Consider the following 26,668-nt stretch of genomic DNA (forward strand, 5'->3'; position numbering starts at 1 on the left):
CAGAAAATACTAGTAAATTGTAAATTGAGGAACAAACTAATTAAAAATAATTTTTGGAGATTCTTGAGATTTTCGTTAATAATCTTCGTAGATTCTCGTCCAGTTCCGAATCAAAATCCTCTTGTCGGCAGAGAGTATGTTGCAGTAAAAGGCACTGAAAGAGCGGGCTGATTGATATGACACTTGATTCACATTCGGCGGACAACTGTTGAAAGACTGATCAAGCGATCCATATTTACAGTTTCCAGTGTTTCCCTTAATCGCTTACGGCAAATTTCAGGATCGTTACACTGAAAGGCACTGCCAATTTCTTGTTGATCCCTCCACAATCCGAGCATATACATCGTCTCCAGTAACATCGTCATCGACAGGACGTTATACTCAAGGTATACCCAGCGTATAACATCGGAAGCTCTTTGACATTATTCGCAGGTCATGCTGTTGTATGTTAAGTGGTCGCAAACTCCAGTTAATTATAGCGAAATGCAGACTGCCATGGCAGTGCTTGGTGCAGGGACTGCCAGGTGATCCTCAACATAAACAAGCGTACTGCACATAACTACACCGAAAGATCTGTTATTGTAAGATTACGCAGTTGCTGAACAGCTACTGGAAGCGATCGTATCCATTCAATACGTGGGATCAAGTGTACGAGGGCATTTAAAGTGGAACGACTCTACAAAAATTATGTTGGAAAGGTAGGAACCAAACTGAGATTCACTGGATGTATCCTAAGAAAGACTAGTTTACACACGAAGGGGGTAGCTATAAAACCCTCGTAGTATCGGTATTTCAGTAGCGCTCGTCAGTCTGGGATACGTGTCAGATGGGATTGATAGAGGAAATAAAGATGATCCAAAGACGAGTAGCGCGTTTCGTTATAGTTTCGTTTAGTAAATCTCACGTAGATGCTCATTCAACTTCACTTGGCAACGCTACAACAGAGGCGTCGTGCAGCGCGATGTGATTTACTATTAAATCTCCGACAGCGTACATCCCTAGATGAGTCAATCAATCTATTGTTTCCTCCTGAAATATCGTGAAGGTAAAATTAGCTCAAACAGTGGGATAACAATTTTTCTTTCCTCATAATGCAGTGAGATTTCTGAATGAGAAACCCACTGCGTTGACCTTCCTGATATACAAAATGTGAATGGTGTTACTATCCCTATTTCGTGTGACAGCGCTGAAATACACTACTGCTCATTAAAATTGCTACACCACGAAGATGACGTGCTACAGACACGAAATTTAACCGACAGGAAGAAGATGTTGTGATATGCAAATGATTAGCTTTTCAGAGCATTCACACAAGATTGGCGCCGGTGGCGACACCTACAATGTGCTGACAAGAGGAAAGCTTCCAACGGATTTCTCATACACTAACAGCAGTTAACCGGCGTTGCCTGGTGAAACGTTGTTGTGATGCCTCGTGTAAGGAGGAGAAATGCGTACCATCACGTTGCCGACTTTCATAAAGGTCGGATTGTAGCCTATCGAGATTGCGGTTTATCGTATCGCGACATTGCTGCCCGCGTTGGTCGATATCCAATGACTTTTAGCAGAATATGGAATCGGTGGGTTCAGGGGGGAAATACGGAACGCCATGCTGGATCCCAACGGCCTTGTATCACTAGCAGTCGAGATGACAGGCATCTTATCCGCATGGCTGTAACGGATCGTGCAACCACATCTCGATACCTGAGTCAACAGATGGGGACGTTTGCAAAACAACAACCATCTGCACGAATAGCTCGACGACGTTTGCAGCAGCATGGACTATCATCTCGGAGACCATGGCTGCAGTTACCCTTGTCGCTGCATCACAGACAGGAGCGCCTGCGATGGTGTACTCAACGACGAATCTGGGTGCACGAATGGCAAAACGTCATTTTTTCGGATGAATCCAGGTTGTGTTTACCGCATAATTATGGTCGCATCCGTGTTTGGCGACATCGCGGTGAACGCACATTGGAAGCATGTATTCGTCATCGCCATACTGGCGGATCACCCGATGAGATGGTATGGAATACCATTGGTTACACGTCTCTGTCACCTCTTGTTCGTATTGACGGCACTTTGAACAGTGGACGTTACATTTAAGATGTGTTACGACCCATGGCTCTACCCTTCATTCGATCCTTGCGAAACCCTACATTTCAGCAAAATAATGCACGACCGCATGTTGCAGGTCCTGTACGGGCCTTTCTGGCTACAGAAAATGTTCGACTGTTGCCCTGGCCAGCACATTCTCCAGAGCTTTCACCAACTGAAAACGTCTGGTCAATGGTGGCTGAGCAACTGGCTCGTCACAATACGCCAGTCACTACTGTTTGATGAACTGTGGTATCGTGTTGAAGCTGCATGGGCAGCTGTACCTGTACACGCCATCCAAGCTGTGTTTGAGTCAATGCCCAGGCGTATCAAGGCTGTTATTACGGCCAGAGGTGGTTGTTCTGGGTTGTGATTTATCAGGATCTATGCACCCACATTGCATGAAAATGTAATCACATGTCAATTCTAGTATAATATATTTCTCCAATGAATACCCGTTTATCATCTGCATTTCTTCTTAGTGTAGCAATTTTAATGGCCAGTAGTGTATTAATCATTTGCGTACCAAGTATATAGTACAGTTCATTCCAATTAAATGTTTGTCTTATGTCGTCTTCATGCTGTAGAAAATTTTGTGACCAGCAGTCTAGATGTGGGTTAAAGGAGAAGGATCTTAGCTTGTTATACAAGACAGTACCGCTTGTTCCTTGGGAATGCCATACTCTGAACCGCAGAGGCCGAGCTCAATTTAGCAGCATTGTTCCGCGGCAAGTAGCGGTCTTAGGTTAGGAGTATATTTCCGTAATGGGGGTCGGCTGAGAGGCTGTGTGGTCTCGTTGCAGGAGCCCCACTTCCAGCGGCAGCCGGCTCATCTGGCGATCTGGCCGTTTCCCCGCCACCGGCGCTCACACGCGAAAACCTGACCGCGGGGAACACGATCTACTTTCGGCCAGCCACCTGCGCAGATGACCTTCTCTGTCTATACTCTCGGTTATTGGCACATTACAGCGGCCTTTAAGCAGTTAACGAGCGTACCTGTTCCACTACCCACGTGTCAACCACTGAAATGATCCTTTCCTCCACGGGGCTGTAACGGAAGGGACTGTATCCGTAGTGCGTCGCGCGCATGTTCACTACGCTATACGATGTAATTACGCCATAGCAGGAACGAAAAAGAAAATTAATTCCCAAAAATGTAAACTGGAAAATTCTCTTGGTAATAATTAAAAACAGTGTGAATCCGTGATGGTATTACAAACTTTAAGGGATGATAGCGAGGAGTAAATCTGTCAATCTGAGGTGATGGACCCTAGTTCCCGACTGACATAGTCGAAAGATATAAGCGAAAACTGTTCTGATACTTCTAACAGAGTGGTATTGTTGTTGCTAAGACTGTAGGGTAGGTAACTTTCAGAAGTTCTGGTATAGGCCAAAACAATAAGAAATGTCTAATAAACAGTGGCTCTAAAATGCATACCTTAAGACATATGAGAAAGTGATCATTAGACGAGATGTGTTTGACAGTAGCGAAGATCAACAGTGCTTATAGCTCTTAAGATACGCATTTTAGAGCCCTTGTTACTAGACTTTTGGTTTGTCTATAATATCAACTCTGAATGTTGCCTTTAGTGACAACTGTTCTGGTACATAACTTTGTATTCCATTGTCAGAGGTACCAGAACGATTAACGCTTATAACTTTCAACTCGGTCGTTTTCGGACCAGCGTTCCTTATCTCAGATTGATACATTTACCCTTTTACATTATCACTGAAAGTCTGTAATATTATCACGGAATCTCCCTGACTATCTAAACTCCAAAACACATTTTGTTTTGTGTGTAGTCTCTCTAAACTGAATAACGAGCAGCTCTTGTAGTGGGGAATGGTATTTTCAAGAAGAACACTGCTGCTGTTTTACAGCGTTGAATTTCGCTTATTTTTTCGGTTTTTTCGGCGAATATAGCGTGCACTTGCTGTTTAGGCAGAGGCCTCTTATCACATTGTGGAGCAAAGTGGTTAGTGGAGGTGATGTTCGACGGACGATGTGAACGTGGCAAGGTCCAACTGAAGCCTATGGCTTCCTTTTGTTTCCGTTTAAACTTGGAATGTGCTGTTTTTGTATTTGTTTTGACGAAATAACTGTGAATAGTATTTCCATGGAATTTTTTAGTGATACAGGGATAGTGGGAGTCTTAATTCTGTCTTGCGGCGCTCTAATTTAAACTTAAGAGTGTAGCTGTACGGAGAATTAGTCTGAGTTTGTCAATAAACGTTTCAAGGTAAATCTGAGGAGCAATACTTCGCACAACTCCACGGAAGCTCTGAGAACGAGACAAAAGGAAGTTTCAGTGTTAATATTTCCAGTGTACAAAAATTGCCCTCTCAAGGCGTAATACAAGGGATATCCACGAAGCAGACGAATTTCTCCATTTAAAGTGTTCGTAGGTAACTCATTACACAGCTTTCTGTTACGTCCACAACCTCACGTAATTTCACAGAGGTGCGCTTCTGCCATTTATAACGAATTCACGTAGAGACTACCATTGTCTTGAATGCACATGGATCTTCAGGAATTTTATTACTGGATTGTCATCCAAGAGAGCAATCATGTCGCCAGCTTTAAACTAGGTGGTAAGAAGGGACATCACTTTTATACAACTCAGTACGCCTTTCATCACTGAAAGAAAAAAGCTTATGGAAGCTTAGCGTAAGTATACGTTTGATGTTTTCTGTCTAAAGGGTGAAGAACTTTAAAAATATGCCTTAAATTATAGCTTGGAAGGTAAAGAAAAAGGGCTGTTACTGCCTGTTTGAAGACCACTGCGAAAGGAAAGTGTAGTGACCTGTTCATTGTCACGAACGCTGTGTGGTGCTGGCCACCAGCTATGAGATGTAGCGTATGAGTTGTGACGGAGAAGGGGGAGGGGGGGGGGGAGGTGAGAGATGCGCTCCACCCATCTGGCCTTTGACCCAGCTGGAAAGCCCCAATACTTGCGTCAACAAAAGGGAATAGGGGCTTTCTCAGCCTCGGAGGCGCAAGGCATTTTAGACATTGAATCCTCAATCTTCTAGGCATCATACAGACACTCATTTAAGTGGTATTCGTTCTGTTTTGGAGAGTACACGGTTAGTTGCTCAGTAGTAAAAGTGAGAATTACAATCGACGCAGTTGATGTCTTAGGTTCAGTATGACCTAAATATCAACCTCAAATTGTTTCAACAGCTTTAAAGTACCGCCTCATCCGTGTTACCTTATCAGTATATTCGTTTTCTGGGTACTCGTAAAACTGGCAACCAAGTCATGGTCATGTTGTTGTCACTTTCAGAATACCGTAACATAATTTCAGTGTTTTTCATTTTTCGAATATAACTAAAGAGTTAAAAGGCACTGCGCCTCTGTCGCAACCAAAAAATGAATTATTTCGCCACCGGAATATATCACGAGGGCTATTCGGAAAGTAAGGAAAGTAAGTGCCTATCGGTCGCTAAATGGAAAAACGTAACTGTCATGCGTTTCGTTCTACACGACAATTCTCGGCCGCACTCTGCAGGGGCAGTGAAGATGCTCCTGCAGCGTTTCGATGGGAAGTGTTTAACCACCCACAACACAACCGGTAATTGGTTCGTCCTGAAATTCATCTCTGCTCACATGAACCGCTGGGAGTGAGGACAACATTTTGGCACAGACAACGAGCTGTAGGCGTGCGTCGAGAATTGGCGAAAAGCAAAGGCGGCTGCCTGTTATGATAAGGGTATAGGAAAGTGGTACAACGCTACGACAGATGTCAAAGTCGTAGCGGCGACTGTGTAGAGAAGTAGCAGCAAGCTTACCATGGCAAGTAAAACATTTTTGATTTTCACAATGGTTTCCATTTTGCGACCGATCGTAACTTACTTTCCGAATAGCCTTCGTACGTGTAGCAGATGAGGGTTCCTGATATTCACATATACGTTTACTTTCGTAGTTGAAAGGTAATAAATTTGTATCCCAGCAAGAATGTTCTTTTCTGAAATATTTTCCGCAACACTGAAGTGCACCGTACTCCACAATATCAACGATTATGTATATGCTGACTAAACAATTAAAAGGAATACCCAGTTGGAAAATCAGTACTTGTACGAGCTAATGCTAACGCGGCTGTCCGCGCGATTAGAGTGGTTTTAATAAATAGCACTTACGTGAACCTGTTGTAATAGTGCTGACAGGCGTGAGATGATATGTCATAAGTATAAGATAGTTAGCTGCCACAACAAAGTCAAGCAGAGAATCGCTCAGTTACGCTTTAAAACAGCAGCACGACAACTTGATGCAGACAGTGTTGCTGACAGGTGGTCGAGTTGTGCTGCTGGTAATCACATGAAGCCTTCTGATATGGAGGTGGGACGAGTTTGAGTTCAGCTAAAACGAGGGTGAAGATTCCAAAGGCCATGTCTGACTACAAAACGAGATGATAGCAATATTATGCCCCAGTCAACAAGCAATCCTGTTCCTTCTGCCCGTGGCATAGCGTTCCTAGTGTTTATATGTTACATCTGGACATAGGTTCTAAACTTGTCTTCCTCCTTTCCGAGAACCCATTTATCTGCGACGCATGGGAAGAGTGAGAGAGTGGGGGACATAGTGGGGGACATTTTAGATTTAAAGTGGTGGTCGTACTAGGACGATTGTGCACCATAGGCTGGCGATGGGAGCAGAACGGTTAGAGGCTGACCATCCTGTGGTAAGACAATGAGCACCTCAGCCAAACCAGTTGTATCTGGAATTTTGTTGAACCGTGCAAGGCGGCTATCCACCTCTTATATTGTGAATTCGGTAACTGACAGTTTCTTTCCGTTCTGGAGTTTCAAATTTTTGTAAGTGTCATTTGTAATTTTGTCCACGATCGTACAAAGCATTACTTTGATAAAACATCCGGCATGCCTTTCACCAAGAGGACACACTTCGAATAGTACTGTCAGAGTAAGATTTATGTGTGTGTAGAAACGATTGGCATGTCAATAAATCCTGTACGAAATGAATTTCCTGGACTAGCGCCCTCTCAAATTCGGGCTATGTGAGTGCGAGTCAACTTGTGCACGAGATTGTTATCTTGCTCCGTCCGTCTCTCTCTCTCTCTCTCTCTCTCTCTCTTTCCTAATGTTTACCCTTTGAAAAGGATACGCTATTTTGAAGGTTTCGAAGAATTATCTTAGTTTAACGTTGTGGCCAGAGTCCCTGCCAGTCAGCACCATCGACAGTTAACCTAAAAGAGGGAAATAGTGCGCCATCTATCAGTAAATCGTGTTAACTTTGTCCTGTGTGTTATCAATTGTAATTGTTTATCTGTCGTATTTGCAATGGTCCAGCTCGGCAGTTACCTAAGAAGCGTGGATACAGCGTAAAAGCCGCACAGAGGCTGGTTGGAGCATTAGACCAATCCGCCGCACGGACACTATCCGGTTCTGGCCCACGTCCCTGTCTTGCAAGCTATACAAGCAGGACTGGCATTGTTCCTTTGCACTGCGAAAGAAATATACTGACGGAAAAATTCAACACCGAAATAATTAATGCAGAGTAATGAAATTTTGGGAATACATTTGTCTAGATAACATAATTAAGCGCCGGCAGCGGTTCTAGGCGCTACAGTCTGAAACAGCGCGACCGCTACGGTCGCAGGTTCGAATCCTGCTCCGGGCATGGGTGTGTGTGATGTCCTTAGATTAGTTAGGTTTAAGTAGTTCTAAGTTCTAGGGGACTGATGACCTCAGAAGTTAAGTCCCATAGTGCTCAGAGCCATTTGAACCATAATTAAGCGATTAATATTGCAAGCTCGCAGGTTAATGTAAGCGCGGGATAAGCCATTGAAAATGTGAAATACCGGTACGTTAATAACCGGTGTAACCGCCAGAATGTTGAATGCAAGCATGCAAATGTGCTTTCATTGTGTTTTACAGATACAGTATCTTAGTATGTGGGATTGAGTTCCATGCTTTTTGCACTTGGTCGGTCGATACAGGGACGGCTAATGATGTTTGTGGATGACGCTGGAGTTGTCCGACGATGTCTCATATGTGCTCGATTAGAAACAGAGATGATCGAGTAGGCCGAGGTAACATGTCGACACTCTGCAGAGAATGTTGGTTGTAGACAGCAGTATGTGGGCGAGCGTTATCCTGGTGGGAAACACTCCCTGGAATGCTGTTCATGAATGGCAGCACAACAGGTCGAGCCATCAGACTGACGCACAATTTTTCAGTCCGGGCGCGTGGGACAACCACGAGTTCTCCGGCTGTCATACGAAATCGTACCCCAGCGATAACACCAGGTGTAGGTCCATTGTGTCTGGCACGTAGACAGGTCGGTTGCAGGCTCTCAAGTGGAGTCCTTCTATCCAACACACGGCCATTGCTGGTACCGAGGCAGAACTAGCTTTCATTAAAAACCACTACTGACCTCCACTATGCCCTCCTGTGAACTCTCGTTTGACACCACTGAAGTCGGAAATGTCGGGGTTTGGGGCTAGTGGAATCCACGCTACTGTGCTTTCCGCTCGGAGCTGTCCTTGAAGTAACAGATTTCTGACAGTTCGTTGCGTCGCTGTGGTGTCAATTGCTGCAGACGCAGTACGATGAGCCGCGGGCGTACGCCAAACAAGGCGGTCTTCCCTCTCGATAGTGCCACGTGGCTGTCCGAAGCCCGGTCTTCTTGCGACTGTACATTCTCGTAACCACCGCTGCTAGCAATCATGTACAGTGGCTACATTCCTGCCAAGACTTTCTACAGTATTTCAGATGGAACATCCAGCTTATCGTAGCCCTATTACACCAAGCTCAGTGAGGTGTTAATAATGGCGTCTTAAGGTAACTGACCCTCACAAACGTTAAATCTGGTTTGCATCCTCGCAGTGGCACTACTACTAGCGAAGCTCTTATGCAACTGGCGCGATATTTGAATAGACATCACCTTGCGGGTGTAGAAACACGCCTTCCAAATTTCGTTTATGTCGCACAATTTATTCTTGGTGTCGCAATTTTTTTCCGTCATTTTATGTGATTCTCTATGTGCTGTTCGTGCGAATTGTTTGTTTTTCCGAGCTCTGATCACGTATGCATAATGACTGTATGCTTTTCTACAGGAACGCAAACTCAGCGCTTAGGCTGTCTGTCCCCATTGCGTCTCTGCGCGAGAAATACTTTCAACTGTGTATGAATATAGTAACTACTCACGAAAGAACAGATACCACTGATGACCGTGAAGCTTCTCTAGAATATATGATAATTAACTGAAACCCTCAGCTGCCGACAGGTCTTCTTGATATACCTCGGTGGGGACAGCTGAAAATTTGTGCACCGACCGGGACTCAAACCCAGGATCTCCTGCTTAAATGGCAGAAGCTCTATCCATCTGAGCCACCGAGGACACAGATGAATAGCGCGAATGCAGGGACTTATCCCTTGCACGCTTTCAGTGAGATTCACATTCCCAACCGTCCACAATCTACATACGTAATGTTCCTAATAGATATTTGCTATTCATCTGTGTCCTCGGTGGCTCAGATGGATAGAGCGTCTAACAACTCCTAACAACTCTACCACAACAAAGGTCAAAAATTAATTATGATTGTAGTGTTGCTCACGCTGCTAAATATTGCATTTTCGGGCAACAACAAAGTTATATTATGTGGCAGGTGTCATTAGCGCACAGTTAATAGTCATTTCATGAAATAATGGATAAACTAGGCACTCATCTTTTCGTGTTTCCCACGCTGGTCTCGTTGTGAACTCATGGCTCAATCGTCGAAAATCTAGATAGTGATGATTCCAATCTCGGATGCAAAGAGGCCTAGGTGCTATTCTGCGATATTCAAAAGTTTTATAGAAGTGTTTCACAAACCATTCTTGAAGATTAAACTTTTGCAAGTTAGGACAATGGTGATGTAAAAAAGTAATCAGCACTCCGAATTTAAGTTACTCTTCTTTTTTTATTACTTTCGTTGCAATATCACTTCACAATATAAAACATACTTGAAAACATCTTCCTCACTGTTAAAGTTCACATTTCATAAACTGACTACAGTATGCGTCTTTTCACCACGACGACCAAGACTTGACTCTCTAACAACCGCTTACGCGCCCAAAAATCAGAGTTACAAGTACTTAAAACATCATAGTGACAAAAGAAAGAATACACATAAGAATAATATCATTGCAATATAAACATATCGATGTACCTCTACATTAATGAGATCAATTCTGAATGTTCTCACAGAAATATGTTAACTATTTTACAGAAACACAGTAGAATATTGCTGGTATTGAGAGGTTGAGGTGAGGTGCCGTAATGGTTACGTAATTCAAGTACCATTACAAGCGTCTGCCATGTAAGCAGGAGACCCCGGGTTCGAGTCTCGGTCGGGGCACACATTTTCAGCTGGCCCACATCGAGGTATATCAACACCTGTCGGCAGCTGAGGGTTTCAATTAATTATCATTTACTTTCAACTGCGTTTTCACCAAGGCAGACTACAGTCGCTGAACCGCTCTACATAATCATAACGACAGTGTTTACTCCCCCACTGGAATTCGTAAATTTGAGAACTATTCATAGTTAGTAGTAAAAAATATGAAGAAAATATAAGTGAAATAAAAATTTTGTTTCCGTATTCTTATAAACTCACAACAGGGAGTATCGCCCCATTATTTTCATCAATGTATCTCAGTTTACCGGTATCGCAGGTGACTGTTTTGAACTGGTAAAGCCGTGAAGAGGCGGAATTCACGGTCTACCAAATGTAATTGCTCGTGAGCGTGTCATTAAGTTTGCAAACCTCAAAGCGCTGCCACCTTCCGCAACTGTTGGTAGACTGATTATTGAAATACAGTCTATTAAGCTGTGTTCCATTTATATGAGCAGTTTTGAATGATTTTCAGGTGCGTTGCAACAGGCATGCCGAAAACAGCATAATGAACTGATACGTTCGGGCGACAGGTGTCATCATCTGTTGGAGTTCATTGGAGGCGGTTCAGAAAACTTTGAAGTCTAGCACACCAACATTTCTACCGTGCATCAAGACGCAGTAATTTGTCGGGTATGACGTCGGTCGGTCATTGTGATGATACCGGGTATTTTAGGCTGTGGTTCAGGGACTCCTTGCATCATAAGTTGCTCTGCTCGATCAAGACACCACTTCCGTAAAATTGTTTGGCAAGAGAACACTAGTTCAGACATTGGAACTACATGGAGGCACACAAAGTCATCTCATTTACCCCAAATAATATTAGTTTGCGAACATCCAAACCATGGACGCCTGATCCACTGCCAAAGTCAAGCGATTCCAATTGTTTCCTTGTCTACCATCCAAGTGCATCTACATCTCTTCTCTGCAGACCACTGTAAAATGCAGGGCAGAGAGTACTTCCTATTGACCCATTTTTTATGTTTTATTCCCATTCCATTCGTGTATGGTGCGCAAGGGAAAATAATTGTTTGATCATCTCTGAGCTCGCCGTAATTAGTTTAATTTTTTTCTTTGCCATCTCTATGGCGGCGATACGTAATGGGTTGAAGCATATTTCTAGATTCACCCCTTAAAACTGCTTATTCAAACTTTGTAAGTAGACTTTTGTAGAATAGTTATCATCAGCACCTCGGTGACGTTCTCCCGTGGATGAAACAAACTCACTACCGTTCTTGTTGCCTTTCTTTGTGTACGTTCAATACCCCTGCAATTGTTATTTGATTTGAATATTACAATTCGAGCAATGTTCTAGGACAGGCCACACGGGTGTTTCGTAAGCAATCACCTTTATAGATCGATTACATTTTCCCAGTATCCTACCAATGAACCAAAGCCTGACACCTGCTTTACTTACGAATGCGTCTGCATGATCATTCTATTTCACATCCTCACAAATTCTTATACCTAGGTATTTGTGTGAATTTATTGATTGTAATTTAGAGTCATTGATACTGTAGTCATAGGATACTACGTCTCTCGTTTTTGTGAAGAGCACAATTTAAGTTTGTGTATGTTTAAAGGGAGCTGCCAGTCTTTGCTTCATTTTGCAATCTTACAAAGGTATGACTACTATTTGCGCAGATTTTATATGACGGTACTTCATTATAAACGTCTGCCTTATCTGTAAAAACTATGAAGTTGTTATTAATAACGCGTTCATTAAAATATAACGTAAGTAGCAAGGGATTCAACACACTTCTACGGAACACGTCTGATGTTATGTTACTTCTTCTACTGTCGACGTCTGTCCATCCCGATAACAGGCTGACTCCTCCTTTTCGAGAAATCCGCAGTCCAGCCAGAAATTTCTGTTGATAACCCTGTAACTTCCCCTTTGTATGTAAAGAATGACAGTGCTGGAAAAACTATTACGTTATTTGATTTTCAAACAGCTGTACAAAACTCAACGTACTCAGACAGTTTTCTCTTTATTTAATCTGATCATCACTAACCTGACACACAATATTTTAGCGCAACGCATTCTGACTTTCAACAATCCCTACAAAAAAATGGCCCTGACTAACAATAACCTATACCTTTCATGAATCACTTACCTCACAAAAATCTTCGTCACTCGAACTATTGCAATGCAGCGAGCGCCAATATTGCCACCTAAATAAAAGATTCTAACTACTGAAGGCACTAACTACTGATAGGCGTAGTTAGCAAATGAAAGATTTTGATAATAACAAACAATGTATTTACTTTAATAGCGTTCAAAAGTCATTATATACATAATTTTGTGACATCCGATTAAACAAATTTTCTTTTTCTGACGGACACATGTCCAGATCGTCCGCTCATAGTAACCTCTCAAAACTCTGGCATCTCTCTCCTCACATCCACCACTGCTGGCGGCTCACCTCCAACTTCCCCAAGGTAGCTAGGCAAGTAGCAACTGTCCAACGCCGGCCGGTGTGGCCAAGCGGTTCTAGGCGCTTCAGTCTGGAACCGCGCGACCGCTACGGTCGCAGGTTCGAATCCTGCCTCGGGCATGGATGTGTGTGATGTCCTTAGGTTAGTTAGGTTTAAGTATTTCTAAGTTCTAGGGGACTGATGACCTCAGATGTTAAGTCCCATAGTACTCAGAGCCATTTGAACCATTTTTTGAACTGCCCAACGCTACGCGCTGTTCACATCCAACAGCCCAACACTACACTAGCGAATATTCCAACAGTGAGTCCAACCAGCCACAGACTGCACACAGCGCAGTCAGCAATTTTCATATAGAGCACTAGTGGCGTCACCAACATAAAACCTAAACAGCCTACTTACAACCCACACGTTCGTACTTTCCATAATAAACGCAGGTGTAGTACTGAGCCAAATACTTTATCAGCAGCTAAGAAATACTGCATGTACCTGACTGACTGTTCATGATTGCCAGGATGTCACGTGAGAAATTTATGAAATGTGGTTCACATGATCCATTTTTTTCGGAATCCATGCCGGGTGGCGTGCAGGAGGTCATTTTGTTCTAGATACCTCATTTCCTTTGAGCTGAGAATATGTTGCACCTACGCTTACGGCTGTCAAGGATACTGGACGGTAATTTTATGGGTCAATTCTGTTATTCTTCATGTAGACGGGTGTGACGCGTGCTTTCTTGCAATTTCTTGGTGCTGTTTTTTTGTTCGAGGGATCTACCATACATTATGCTATTCAGCCACAAATTCTGTGATGTCCTTAGGTTAGTTAGGTTTAAGTAGTTCTAAGTTCTAGGGGACTGATGACCTCAGATGTTAAGTCCCATAGTACTCAGAGCCATTTGAACCATTTTTTGAACTGCCCAACGCTACGCGCTGTTCACATCCAACAGCCCAACACTACACTAGCGAATATTCCAACAATGAGTCCAACCAGCCACAGGCTGCACACAGCGCAGTCAGCGATTTTAATATAGAGCACTAGTGGCGTCACCAACATAAAACCTAAACAGCCTACTTACAACCCACACGTTCGTACTTTCCATAATAAACGCAGGTGTAGTACTGAGCCAAATACTTTATCAGCAGCTAATAAATACTGCATGTACCTGACTGACTGTTCATGACTGCCAGGATGTCACGTGAGAAATTTATGAAATGTGGTTCACATGATCCATTTTTTTCGGAATCCATGCCGGGTGGCGTGCAGGAGGTCATTTTGTTCTAGATACCTCATTTCCTTTGAGCTGAGAATATGTTGCACCTACGCTTACGGCTGTCAAGGATACTGGACGGTAATTTTATGGGTCAATTCTGTTATTCTTCATGTAGACGGGTGTGACGCGTGCTTTCTTGCAATTTCTTGGTGCTGTTTTTTTGTTCGAGGGATCTACCATACATTATGCTATTCAGCCACAAATTCTGTTTGGAATTTAATAGGAATTCCAGCAGGCCCTGGAGCATGGTTCAGTTCTATTGCCTTCAGCTAGTAGTGCAAGAATAAACGGGGCCATACTCGTGGATTGTTCCTTCGAAAAGGAACGTTTGAAAACGTAGTTCATATTCCAGTCTTTACATTTAATGGGAACGTGACAACACCGTCACAGGCCTCAGTATTCTAACTTTTTCAATGACAGGCGCTTTCTAGAAGTAAAATTGTTACCCTAGCGTATACTGCGCTTACCATTATTGGCTTACGCCTCCTGTTGCCTCTACTTACAAGGGAACCTCCCCATCGCACCCCCCTCAGATTTAGTTATAAGTTGACACAGTGGATAGGCCTTGAAAAACTGAACACAGGTCAATCAAGAAAACAGGAAGAAGTTGTGTGGAACTATGAAAAAAATTAGTAAAAATATGCAAACTGAGTAGTCCATACGAAGATATGCAACATCAAGGGCTATGGGACTCTCGGAGCGCCGTGGTCCCGCGGTTAGCGTGAGTAGCTACGAAACGAGAGGTCCGACGTTCAAGCCTTCCCTCGACTGAAAATTTTAGTATCTTTATTTTCGCAAAGTTATGATCTGTCCGTTCGTTCATTGACGTCTCTGTTCACTGTAATAAGTTCAGTGTCTGTGTTTTGCGACCGTATCGCAAAACCGTGCGATTAGTAGACGAAAGGACGTGCCTCTTCAATGAGAACCGAAAACATTTGATCGCAAGGTTATAGGTCAACCGATTCCTCCACAGGAAAACACGTCTGATATATTCTATACGACAGTGGTGGCGGCATGTGCGTCACATGACAGAAATATGTTGTCTACCCACCTAACTTGTACACTTAGCGATTGGGTAAAAAGATTCTTCTACCTTGCCCGATTTAGGTTTTCTTGTGGATGTGATAATCACTCCCAAAACTTGATGAAAATATAAGCGTTTATTACATAAACTGAAAATAAAAAGTTAAACTTTTCACCCGAGGGTAAGTTTGAACCAAGGACTTCTCGTTCCGCAACTGCTCACGCTAACCACGGGACCACGCCGCTCCTGAGCGCGCGTGCGCCTTGATGTTGCCTATCATAGGCATGGACTACTCAGTTGGTATATTTTGCTTATTTTTTCATAGTTCCACACAACTTCTTCCTGTTTTCTCGATTGATCTGTGTTCACTTTTTCAAGGCCTATCCACTGTGCCAACTTATAACTAAATCTGAGGGGTGTGTGATGGGGAGGTTCCCTTGTTAGGTGTGGATTAAAACAATACATTAGCCAAGGAAGACCTGTAGTTAGTGTTTAGCGATGATGCATTCCGGCAGTGAGAACGGCTGCCTGCGTCTGTCTGAATTCCCGGCGTGCAGGTCTGTGCGACTGTGACATACCACACGCGGTCACCCCTAGTCGTGATAAGAAGACGCTGTCGACGCAGCGGTGCGTGCAAAACATCCTGCAGCAGCATGTGTTGTATCTTATCGAAGGGCTTACAGAAGGTATTTTCTAGCAAGGCAGTTTTCGCTACGCCTAACGAGGATATCTTAACGATGTCTTCGTAACGTGGTAGATTGCCCAACCTGCTCTTCTTAGAACACGTATAGCATCACTTAGGACGTTGCAGTGATCTTATAACGTACGCGATTTTTAGACATAGTTTCAGCAGATATAGACAGGCTATCATTTTCTACCTGTATGCTTCCATATCCACCAGGATGGCACTCTGCATCGAGCATAGAGGCTACCCAACGGCGAACTGGAACCTTACATCATGTACGCATAAAGGCTTTCGTCAGCTATGATTGGAATACACTCTTTGAAATCATGATGGTATCAGGGATAAAATACGGCGACCTAAAGGTAAACTACGAATTGTACGGAAACCAGAAAGAGTCGAAGGACATAATGGGCGTCACTAGCTGAGAAAGGCGCGAGACAGGATTGTAGCCCATTACTCATGTTATTCAGACTGCACATTGAACAAGCAGTAAAGGAAACTGAACAGAAATTTCATAAAGAAATTTAAGTTGAGGGAGAAGAAATTAATATTTAAGATCTGCCGAAGACAATGTAATTCTGCCATTAACTTGGAAAATCAGTTTAACGGAATGGGTAGCGTCTTGAAAAGAGAGTGTAAAATCAACGCCAACAAAAATAAATCTTGGATAAAGGAGTGTTGCAAAATTCAGTTGCTATTGAGGTAATTAGATTGGGAAATGAGACACCAAAATTAGTAGATAGTTTTCGCTATCTGAGCAGCAAGATAACTGGTGATGGGCGAGATAGAGGGTAAAATATGCAGACTGGTAATAGCAAGATAAGCTGTTCTGAAAAAAGAGAAATGTTTTAAAATCTAACATAAATTTAAGTATTAGGAAGGTTTTTCTGAAATTATTTATACGGAATGTAGCCTTATATGGGAGTGACACCTGAACGATAAGCAGTATAAATAAGACGAAGAGAGAAGCGTTTGAAACGTGGCGCTACAGTCGCATGCTGAAGATTAGACGGGAAAATCAAATAACTAATTACGAGGTAAAGACTCAAAGGGGATAAAAACAAATTTATGGTAAATGTTGAATAAAAGAAGGAATCATTTGACAGGACACATCATGCAACATCAAGAAATCGTCAGTTTGCTTATACAGGGCAGTGAAACGGCTTGCAGTTAGAGGGGTGAAAGGGGACGAAGGCGTAGTGACAGTTAACTGGATCAGGTGGATGTAGGTTTCGAGAATTGTACAGAGACGAAGAACGTTACACGGGATAGATTATCATGAAAAATTGTATCAAACTAATCTTCGGACTAAAAATAGCAACAGAAACAACTACTATGAATTTATTTAAACTCTGAGATGTATGCTACGAAGTTTGAGGTGATTTTATCACAACTGCTTGGTGTACGGTCCTTGATTTATTTTTAAAATAACCGTGAACGAGAATCTGTTACTGCTGGAAATGAAGCGGATTCAACCTCTGCAAATAAACTTATAACGGCTAGTTGAAGAGACTTTGCCAAGAGCCATCATCCGAATTCTCTTCTTTTGTTTCTGTGACGATAAGCAAACTGGATGCGAGGTCGCAATTTCACCAGCTGCTGAGCCGCAAAAAATGCCGAGACCCACAGTCCGTTCTCCCTACAATGCTAATGACACTGTGTGATGCCCAATAACAGTGGCCAACGAAATCCAACGCCACTTTAAAGGAATGCAAATGCTATGTTAAATATTGCAAATTTAGCTGTTTGCTCATGTCGTCTACGACAATATCTTGCAGAGATTTGGGATACAGGCTGGTTACAATCACGGTTTCGCTACTTGAGAGAACCCCCATGAAAAACGAGTGATCGCGGGCCAACGAAACTTTGGGGTAAGATTTGTAAGGACATTCGGAAGAGAAATAACCATAAAACAGTTGAATGAAAGACATTTTAATTTCTACGTGAGAGGGCAGCATTTGTTAGCTGCGTACCACGTTTACGTTCCAGGTTACAAATGTTGCTCAATGTGACGTCTGCATCCACGACAGACTGGAACCGCGCTAGAGATTGTTATACTGCTGCCCGAAACAATGTTTCATTATGGAACGTTTAGCTGTCGTGACACAGCTTGTGCACCGCTTGAAGATGGCACATAGCGTCCAGCATTATCAGTCATGGTAACAGTAACCTCTTCAACAATTTATAGCGTTATTTGCTGTCGGTCTCTCCCAGGAGCAATTCCCAAATCGCTAGCTAAGAACTTCCGAATCATGTTTCTTCAACCTCGTTGCGCAAAGAGGACCTCTCTGCATTCCTTTAATGAGTCGATACTCGCGAAAAGCAGCAGCACTATTGCTGTAGTTTCGACAAAACTGGTTTTTGAGTAATGCCCTGTCAGATCCACTTTGCCTGCACCTGAAATGCACACTGATGTTTCTGCCTCCCACTACGTCGCCATACCAAGAGCAGCAGCAGTATTGCTGTAGTTTTGACAAAACAAGTTTACGAGTAAAGCCCTGTTCACGTCATCCAGACGCACGTTGACTGTCTGCCACTGTAATGCACGCTGATGCTTCTGCTTTACCACTGCGTCGCCATGTCATTATCGGTACCTAACAGCAAGTGATGACAAAAACACAAATAAGAACGCAAATCCTGCAGTGCACAGTCTGAACATCATTTCTATAAAGTTGATTTCCGTGTGGTAAGTAGGTTTCTGTCTACACTGGCTCAAGTAAGTATTTTTTAGTTATAACCATCCTGTATTTCCCAAATATGAGAACTGATAGATCCTGAGAGCTACGCCTCCGATTTTCATTGGAACTGCGTACAATGCAGACAATATGCTGGGCGACTATGAGCACAACTTAAGCAGCGACTGCTGAATGATATAAATACTTTGCAATTAATTAATTTATTTACTCGGAATTATAGCTTATTATCAAGTATTAATAGTTTCGTCGTTTCTGCTGACAGTTACATTTACACACAACCCGCCAGGATAGCCGAGAGCTGCCCGCATCTCGTGGTCGTGCGGTAGCGTTCTCGCTTCCCACGCCCGGGTTCCCGGGTTCGATTCCCGGCGGGGTCAGGGATTTTCTCTGCCTCGTGATGGCTGGGTGTTGTGTGCTGTCCTTAGGTTAGTTAGGTTTAAGTAGTTCTAAGTTCTAGGGGACTTATGACCACAGCAGTTGAGTCCCATAGTGCTCAGAGCCATTTGAACCATTTGAGGCTTTGGGATGTGAAAGAAGAGAACTACCTTTAAGTCGGCTTTCAGCCGTGTTACCGTGCGGACGGGCTCGGCGCGCCGGGCAGTGCTCCGCAGGTGTTGTTGTTTACACGCTAGCGCGCGGTCGCGTCGTTGTCTTGCCGTATAGTACCTGTACCGACCCGACATGGCGTTCTCATATCGAAAAGCTACAATCAAACTAACGTTCAACGCATCGTACACGAGACCGAAGGCCCATGAAATTGAACGGTTTCTACGAGACATCATGCACATCGAACCACAAGAACTGATAGGAATTCATCTGTCTATTGTAACCAGCACAGTGTACCTCAAACTGATCGACGAAGCGGCCTGCGACAGACTACTCCAACGATCTGCAAACGGCTTTCGCTTCTGTCACGCAGACGGTAACGTGAGCGTGGTAGGAGTTGACCATGCTGGTCTGGGGGTGCGTACCGTGCGCATCTTTGAACTACCGCCGGCCGAAGTGGCCGTGCGGTTAAAGGCGCTGCAGTCTGGAACCGCACGACCGCTACGGTCGCAGGTTCGAATCCTGCCTCGGGCATGGATGTTTGTGATGTCCTTAGGTTAGTTAGGTTTAACTAGTTCTAAGTTCTAGGGGACTAATGACCTCAGCAGTTGAGTCCCATAGTGCTCAGAGCCATTTGAACCATTTTTTGAACTACCGTTCGAAGTTCCTGCCAACCTAGTCGTTGATGCGCTGCGGCCATACGGCACAGTTCTGAGCCACACAGAGGAGAAGTGGAACACATTCGAAACGTACCCTGTCCTTAACGGGGTACGACAAGTGCGCATAGAACTTAAGAAGCACGTTCCATCGTGTATTTTCGTTGGTGGCTGCCGCGCAATTGTTATATATGATGGACAACCGAGGACCTGCTCGGGCTGCGGCCAGGAGGGCCATGTTAGAACTGAGTGTCTGCAGCGCCGCCTCGTTCAGGTGCCCCGCAATGAACTTCCCCAACGATCCACTATGACCTCTCTCCCGCTAACATATGTGGAGGCGGCACGACATGATGTGATGGATGATCAAAACCTGCTCCCTCCTCAAGCCGCTGCCAGCTCCGTTGGAGAGTCAGAGCCGTCGACGACGCCGCAGCCCAACGGTGCAGAGGTTCCTACAGCCTCCGCCCACCGCAGCGTCGTGGGCACCCAGCCACCGTCACTGTCGGGATCAGACACAGGGGTTCCTCGCGACCGAGACTGTGTCGAGCCCCGCCCTCCAGTGGATGTCGAATCTCGGACCCGAAAGCAAAAATCACCCAAGCGACACAAGAAGAGGCGATTGTCAGCTGACGAACAGGACAGGAATGTGAAGCCGGCGGAAGACATCGACTTCGTTGACTCGCCCACAATTGCGACGGACTCCGGTGGCATCATTCACCAGACGGTGCCTGAAGACAGGGAACACTCTCCTAAATCTGGTGGCCCAGAAAACGAGGCGCACTGCGTCGACTCCCAAAATGTGGGCTCCTGTGAAAGCGTCCAGCCCCCAATGACATCACAATCGTCTCTTGGTGATTGGGCAGACGATATGGAGGCAGATGATGCACAGCAAACATCGATATCTCCACCAGAGCCCATGGCTGACATTGAGCCCGGAGGGCTCTGCCAGTCAGGGACTCCTACGGCACAGTAATGCACAGCATGCAGATGGATGGCTGTGTGGTGTGTGGTGTGTGAGATCACTGTGGGATTGCACCGGCACACTGCCTCCGCCACTTGATATGTCTCAGTCATACCGTGTGGGAACAGTCAACGTAAATGGTGTCCACTCCACTGTCAAGACCCGCATGTTGCACGACATGATCAGAGCGGCAGACTTGGACATTGCCCTTCTCCAGGAGGTCCGTCCCGAGCTGTGTTTAGACCTATATGGCTACACCACGTACAGCCTACCCGTAGGTGATGGCGCAGGAGGAACGGCCATCCTTCTCCGAGATGGCATAGACGCGACGGACGCGACGTACTTGCCGAACGGGCGAGGCATCGCACTCACGCTTGGCGCAGTGCGCCTCATTAACGTCTACGCTCCCTCCGGTAATTCGCACCGTGGTGACAGGCATGTCTTCTATTCGGAGGAGTTGGCCCCACTTTTGCAAGGAAATATGGACCATTACATTGTGGGCGGCGATTTTAACAGTGTTCTGCGGCCCGAGGACCAGATACCGCATTACGTCCCATGCCCGGCTCTACAAGCATTGATACGTGACCTCGCGCTCCACGACACATGGCTCTTACATCATGGGACCCAGAGTGGATATACGCACTTTACCAGCCATTCTGCTAGTCGTCTGGACCGGATATACGTCTCGCGTGCCCTCCGCACAGCAACCCGTGATGCAGAACTCTGGCCGACGGCCTTCACGGACCATCTCGCGTACATCTGCACTGTCACCTTGCCCCGACAACTCACAAGACGCAGCAGGGGCCCGTGGACGCTGAACGTCTCCCTCCTTCGCGAGGAAGCGTGTCGGCGAGCAATCACTGACACGTGGCGTCGATGTATCAGGCGCCTGCCTATGTATGCTTCCACGTTGCTGTGGTGGCTGGGATGTGTCAAACCTGCCCTCCGAAAAACCTTGATGGCCTACGGGCGTGACAGATCGAACTGGCAAAGGGCAACATCGGAATTTTACTATACAGCGTTACGTGAGCTGGCGACGCAACCGCCGTCTCCCGAACGTCAGATGTCCGTACAACGCATCAAAGCTCGTCTACTTCGCATCAGGACAGAGCAGCTAGACGGTGTCCGCATCCGTGCGCGAGTGCAAGACTGTATCCCCAACGAAACAGCGTCAGTGTATCACATTGTGCGCGAGAGGCGCCACCGCAAACGTCAGCTCATTACGGCGGTAAACACGGAGGACGGCGGGCGCGCAGTGACACAAACGGACATCGCGCACACTTTCGCCAGACACTATGGGACCTTGTACATGGAAGATCCGCGAAATGTACGTGATTATGACGAGCTGTTGCACGATTTTCCCGCCCCTCGGGACGTGGCACCCGATGATAGTCTGCTGCTGCCCATTACACCCGACGAGCTGACATCGGCCTTGGCACGTGGAGCACCGAACAAGTCGCCTGGACCGGACGGTTTACCCCTGGAATTCTACCGCACTTTTTACCACCTTATGGGTGACAAGTGGCTCCAAATGTTTCAAGACCTGATCCGCCCTGATTTCACTGTCCCCACAGAATTCACAGAAGGCATCTTGATCCCAGTTCCGAAACCGAATGGTGGTTGTAGGTGGCAGGATTTTCGCCCACTCACACTCCTCAACAACGACTACAAGATCTTCGCCCGTATCCTCCGCGCGCGTCTCCACACCGCTATCGGGAAAGCCATCCACACCGATCAGACATGTTTAGGTGGTGTCAGCAACATTCATACGGCGTTAGGAGCATACCGCGACGTAATTGCTTTGACGGCGGCCTGCAAAATTCGAGGCGCCCTTGTCGCCGTAGATTTTGACCACGCCTTCGACCGCGTCGATCACGGCTTCTTACGCGCAGTTTTGCAACACATGGGCCTCTCTCCGGAGTCTGCACAGGTGGTCCTTCGACTGGTCCACGGAGCGCGCTCCCGCATGATGGTCAACGGTTATCAGTCTGGTCACATTGTTGTTGGACGGTCAGTGCGACAAGGGTGCCCCCTGTCGGGCATATTATTTGCTGCAGCGCTTGAACCAGCTTTACATGGTCTACGGCAGCGATTAACTGGTATCTCCTTGCGGGACGTGACCTTTTGTTGTGGTGCATTCGCCGATGACGTGGTGTTCCTGGCCAGATCAGAGGTTGAAATGCATATGGCGCTACAGTGGCTACGCCAGTACGGGGCGGTCGCTGGGAGCGTCATCAACGTGAAGAAAACAAAATACATGGATGTCGGAGGGGGGATTTCCCACACAACGGCGGTGCCCTTTGACAAGGTGCCCGTACTCAAGTGTTTAGGAGTGCAATTCTATAGCAATGTCCGCCGCACGGCGGCGGCTACGTACCGCCGGCTCCTACACCAGACACGTGCTCTGCTGCAGGACAACAAACTGCGTCGCTTGGACATGTTCCTCAGAACACGTTATGTCAACACCTATCTTGTCTCAAAACTGAACTATTTTGCGCATATCCTTCCCTTGACAGCTACGATGGCCGACAGATTTCAAGCAGCATACGGACATTTCGTAAGCACCGGTCTGGTTTTTAAAGTCCGTTACGCCACCCTGACACTGCCGCAGCGGGCGGGCGGTATCGGTTTAATTCACGTATATAACCGCGCGCGATCGCTTTATCTCAACACTATGCGTCGCACGTGGACCTCTGCCCACGCCACTCTGACGGGCACCCTGATAGCGGAAGTGGCACCACACTCTCTGCATCCCCCGGTTTCTGTAGGACACATTTCACCGGCACTCACCCACATCAGAGACTTCTTTATTGACTTCAGCTACTTACGGTCAGAACTTCCGACGACACGGAAGCCCAGCACAAAAGACTATTATCGCCTCTATCAGCAGCGGCAACCTGTAAATACGGTCACCCACAGACATCCTGAAGTTGCCTGGAATACGGTGTGGCGAGCGGTACACACGGCTTTTCTACCTACGACGGTGCGTTCATTGTGGTACGTGGTTGTGAACGGGAAGTTTGCTACTCGTCAGAGGTTACATTCCATACATCTCACGGACGACCCCTTGTGTCCGACATGCTCAGTCGCTGACTCGGATGCACACCGTCTGACGTGTGCCGCGACCAGCGAGTGCTGGCTACTGACGCAGCGCATGCTGGCATTACTCTTGCGGCGATTGCCGGAGTCTATCTCCCCTGATGACGTATTGCGCCCCGACGTCGTATACTTTCCATCAACCAGAACGAACGCCGTTAACTGGCTAAAAGGCATGGCCGTTTACTACATATTTTGCGATGCTCCCAAAGGCACACTCGACTTTTGGTCACTATTGATGACGACACATGCAGCTTTCAGCCGCCACCCGAAGTACAGAACTCGTTTCGCAAATTATTTAGGTTCATTATTTGCGGATCCTCCTGCTCACTGGGGCGTTCCGGGTATGAGACGCTGAAAATGACGAAGAATCCTGGAGCATATTGATCCTCTACGGACGGAATAGGGAGGAACCCCTCCCAACAGACGAGAAGACGACACGGACGCTCGGCTACGGCAGTTGTAGGATCTTTGTTTGTAATGAAACAAAAATAAATCTATAATACAAAAACAAATTTTATAAAAAAAAAAAAAAAAGAGCGCTAACGCGCTGCTTCCTGGACTCGGTTAGGCGCGCCGACCCCAGATCGAATCCGCCCGGCGGATTAACGATGACCGCCGGTTTGCCGGCCAGCATGGATGTGGTTTTTAGACGGTTTTCCACATCCTGTTAAGTGAATACCGAGCTGGTCCTCACGTCCCGCCTCAGTTATACGACTCGCAGACATTTGAAACACATTCACACTATTTCACGATTTACACTAGACGCAGACAGCTGGGGTACACTAATTCCGTCCCGGAGGGTATGGGGTGGCGGCAGAAAGGGCATCCGACCACCCATTAAAATTAACCATCCCAAATCCGTCCTTAACCCCACCGACCCTGCGCACAATGCGGGATAAATACTGTAGCAAAAGAAAGAATAGAAGTTATATTTACACATACAGTTTAAGGAAAATTATGTGATAAAAATACAGAAAAGGTACTTTTAGTATTATCAACACTGTAACTACTGCAAATACTACCACCAACTCCATTAATATTACATCTACGGATTCTACCTCCATTATTATTATTATTCTTTCCTGTCTCAGACATTATGTCTGATTGAAAATGGAAAGTGACGCGGACCTTGATCAAGCGTGACTTCCTTTTTACTGTACGGTATATGTTACATTGCATTTAGGAACCTTCGGGTAATTGAACATGTATCAATAATTACAGATTTATGTAAGACTTTTGGTCAGGTGATTACAGGGTTATAAATACAAAATCAAATAGGGGTAATGCAGGAGTAGGTTTAATAATGAATAAAAAAATAGGAGTGCGGGTTAGCTACTACAAACAGCATAGTGAACGCATTATTGTGGCCAAGATAGACACAAAGCCCATGCCTACTACAGTAGTACAAGTTTATATGCCAACTAGCTCTGCAGGTGATGAAGAAATAGATGAAATGTATGACGAGATAAAAGAAATTATTCAGGTAGTGAAGGGAGACGAAAATTTAATAGTCATTGGTGACTGGAATTCGTCAGTAGGAAAAGGGAGAGAAGGAAACATAGTAGGTGAATATGGATTGGGGGGAAGGAATGAAAGAGGAAGCCGCCTTGTAGAATTTTGCACAGAGCATAACTTAATCATAGCTAACACTTGGTTCAAGAATCATGAAAGGAGGCTGTATACATGGAAGAAGCCAGGAGATACTGACAGGTTTCAGATAGATTATATAATGGTAAGACAGAGATTTAGGAACCAGGTTTTAAATTGTAAGACATTTCCAGGGGCAGATGTGGATTCTGACCACAATCTACTGGTTATGAACTGCAGATTGAAACTGAAGAAACTGCAAAAAGGTGGGAATTTAAGGAGATGGGACCTGGATAAACTGAAAGAACCAGAGGTTGTAGAGAGTTTCAGGGAGAGCATAAGGGAACAATTGACAGGAATGAGGGAAAGAAATACAGTAGAAGAAGAATGGGTAGCTCTGAGGGATGAAGTGGTGAAGGCAGCAGACGATCAAGTAGGTAAAAAGACGAGTGCTAATAGAAATCCTTGGGTAACAGAAGAAATATTGAATTTAATTGATGAAAGGAGAAAATATAAAAATGCAGTAAATGAAGCAGGCAAAAATGAATACAAACGTCTCAAAAATGAAATCGACAGGAAGTGCAAAATGGCTAAGCAGGGGTGGCTAGAGGACAAATGTAACGATGTAGAGGCTTGTCTCACTAGGGGTAAGATAGATACTGCCTACAGGAAAATTAAAGAGACCTTTGGAGAGAAGAGAACCACTTGTATGAGTATCAAGAGCTCAGATGGAAACCCAGTTCTAAGCAAAGAAGGGAAGGCAGAAAGGTGGAAGGAGTATATAGAGGGTTTATACAAGGGAGATGTACTTGAGGACAATATTATGGAAATGGAAGAGGATGTAGATGAAGACGAAATGGGAGATAAGATACTGCGTGAAGAGTTTGACAGAGCACTGAAAGACCTGAGTCGAAACAAGGCCCCGGGAGTAGACAACATTCCACTAGAACTACTGATGGCCTCGGGAGAGCCAGTCATGACAAAACTCTACCATCTGGTGAGCACGATGTATGAGACAGGCGAAATACCCTCAGACTTCAAGAAGAATATAATAATTCCAATCCCAAAGAAAGCAGGTGTTGACAGATGTGAAAATTACCGAACTATCAGTTTAATAAGTCACAGCTGCAAAATACTAACGCGAATTCTTTACAGACGAATGGAAAAACTGGTAGAAGCCGACCTCGGGGAAGATCAGTTTGGATTCCATAGAAATGT

The sequence above is a fragment of the Schistocerca nitens genome, chromosome 4, assembly GCF_023898315.1.
Source record: "Schistocerca nitens isolate TAMUIC-IGC-003100 chromosome 4, iqSchNite1.1, whole genome shotgun sequence".
Classification (NCBI taxonomy): Eukaryota; Metazoa; Arthropoda; class Insecta; order Orthoptera; family Acrididae; genus Schistocerca; species Schistocerca nitens.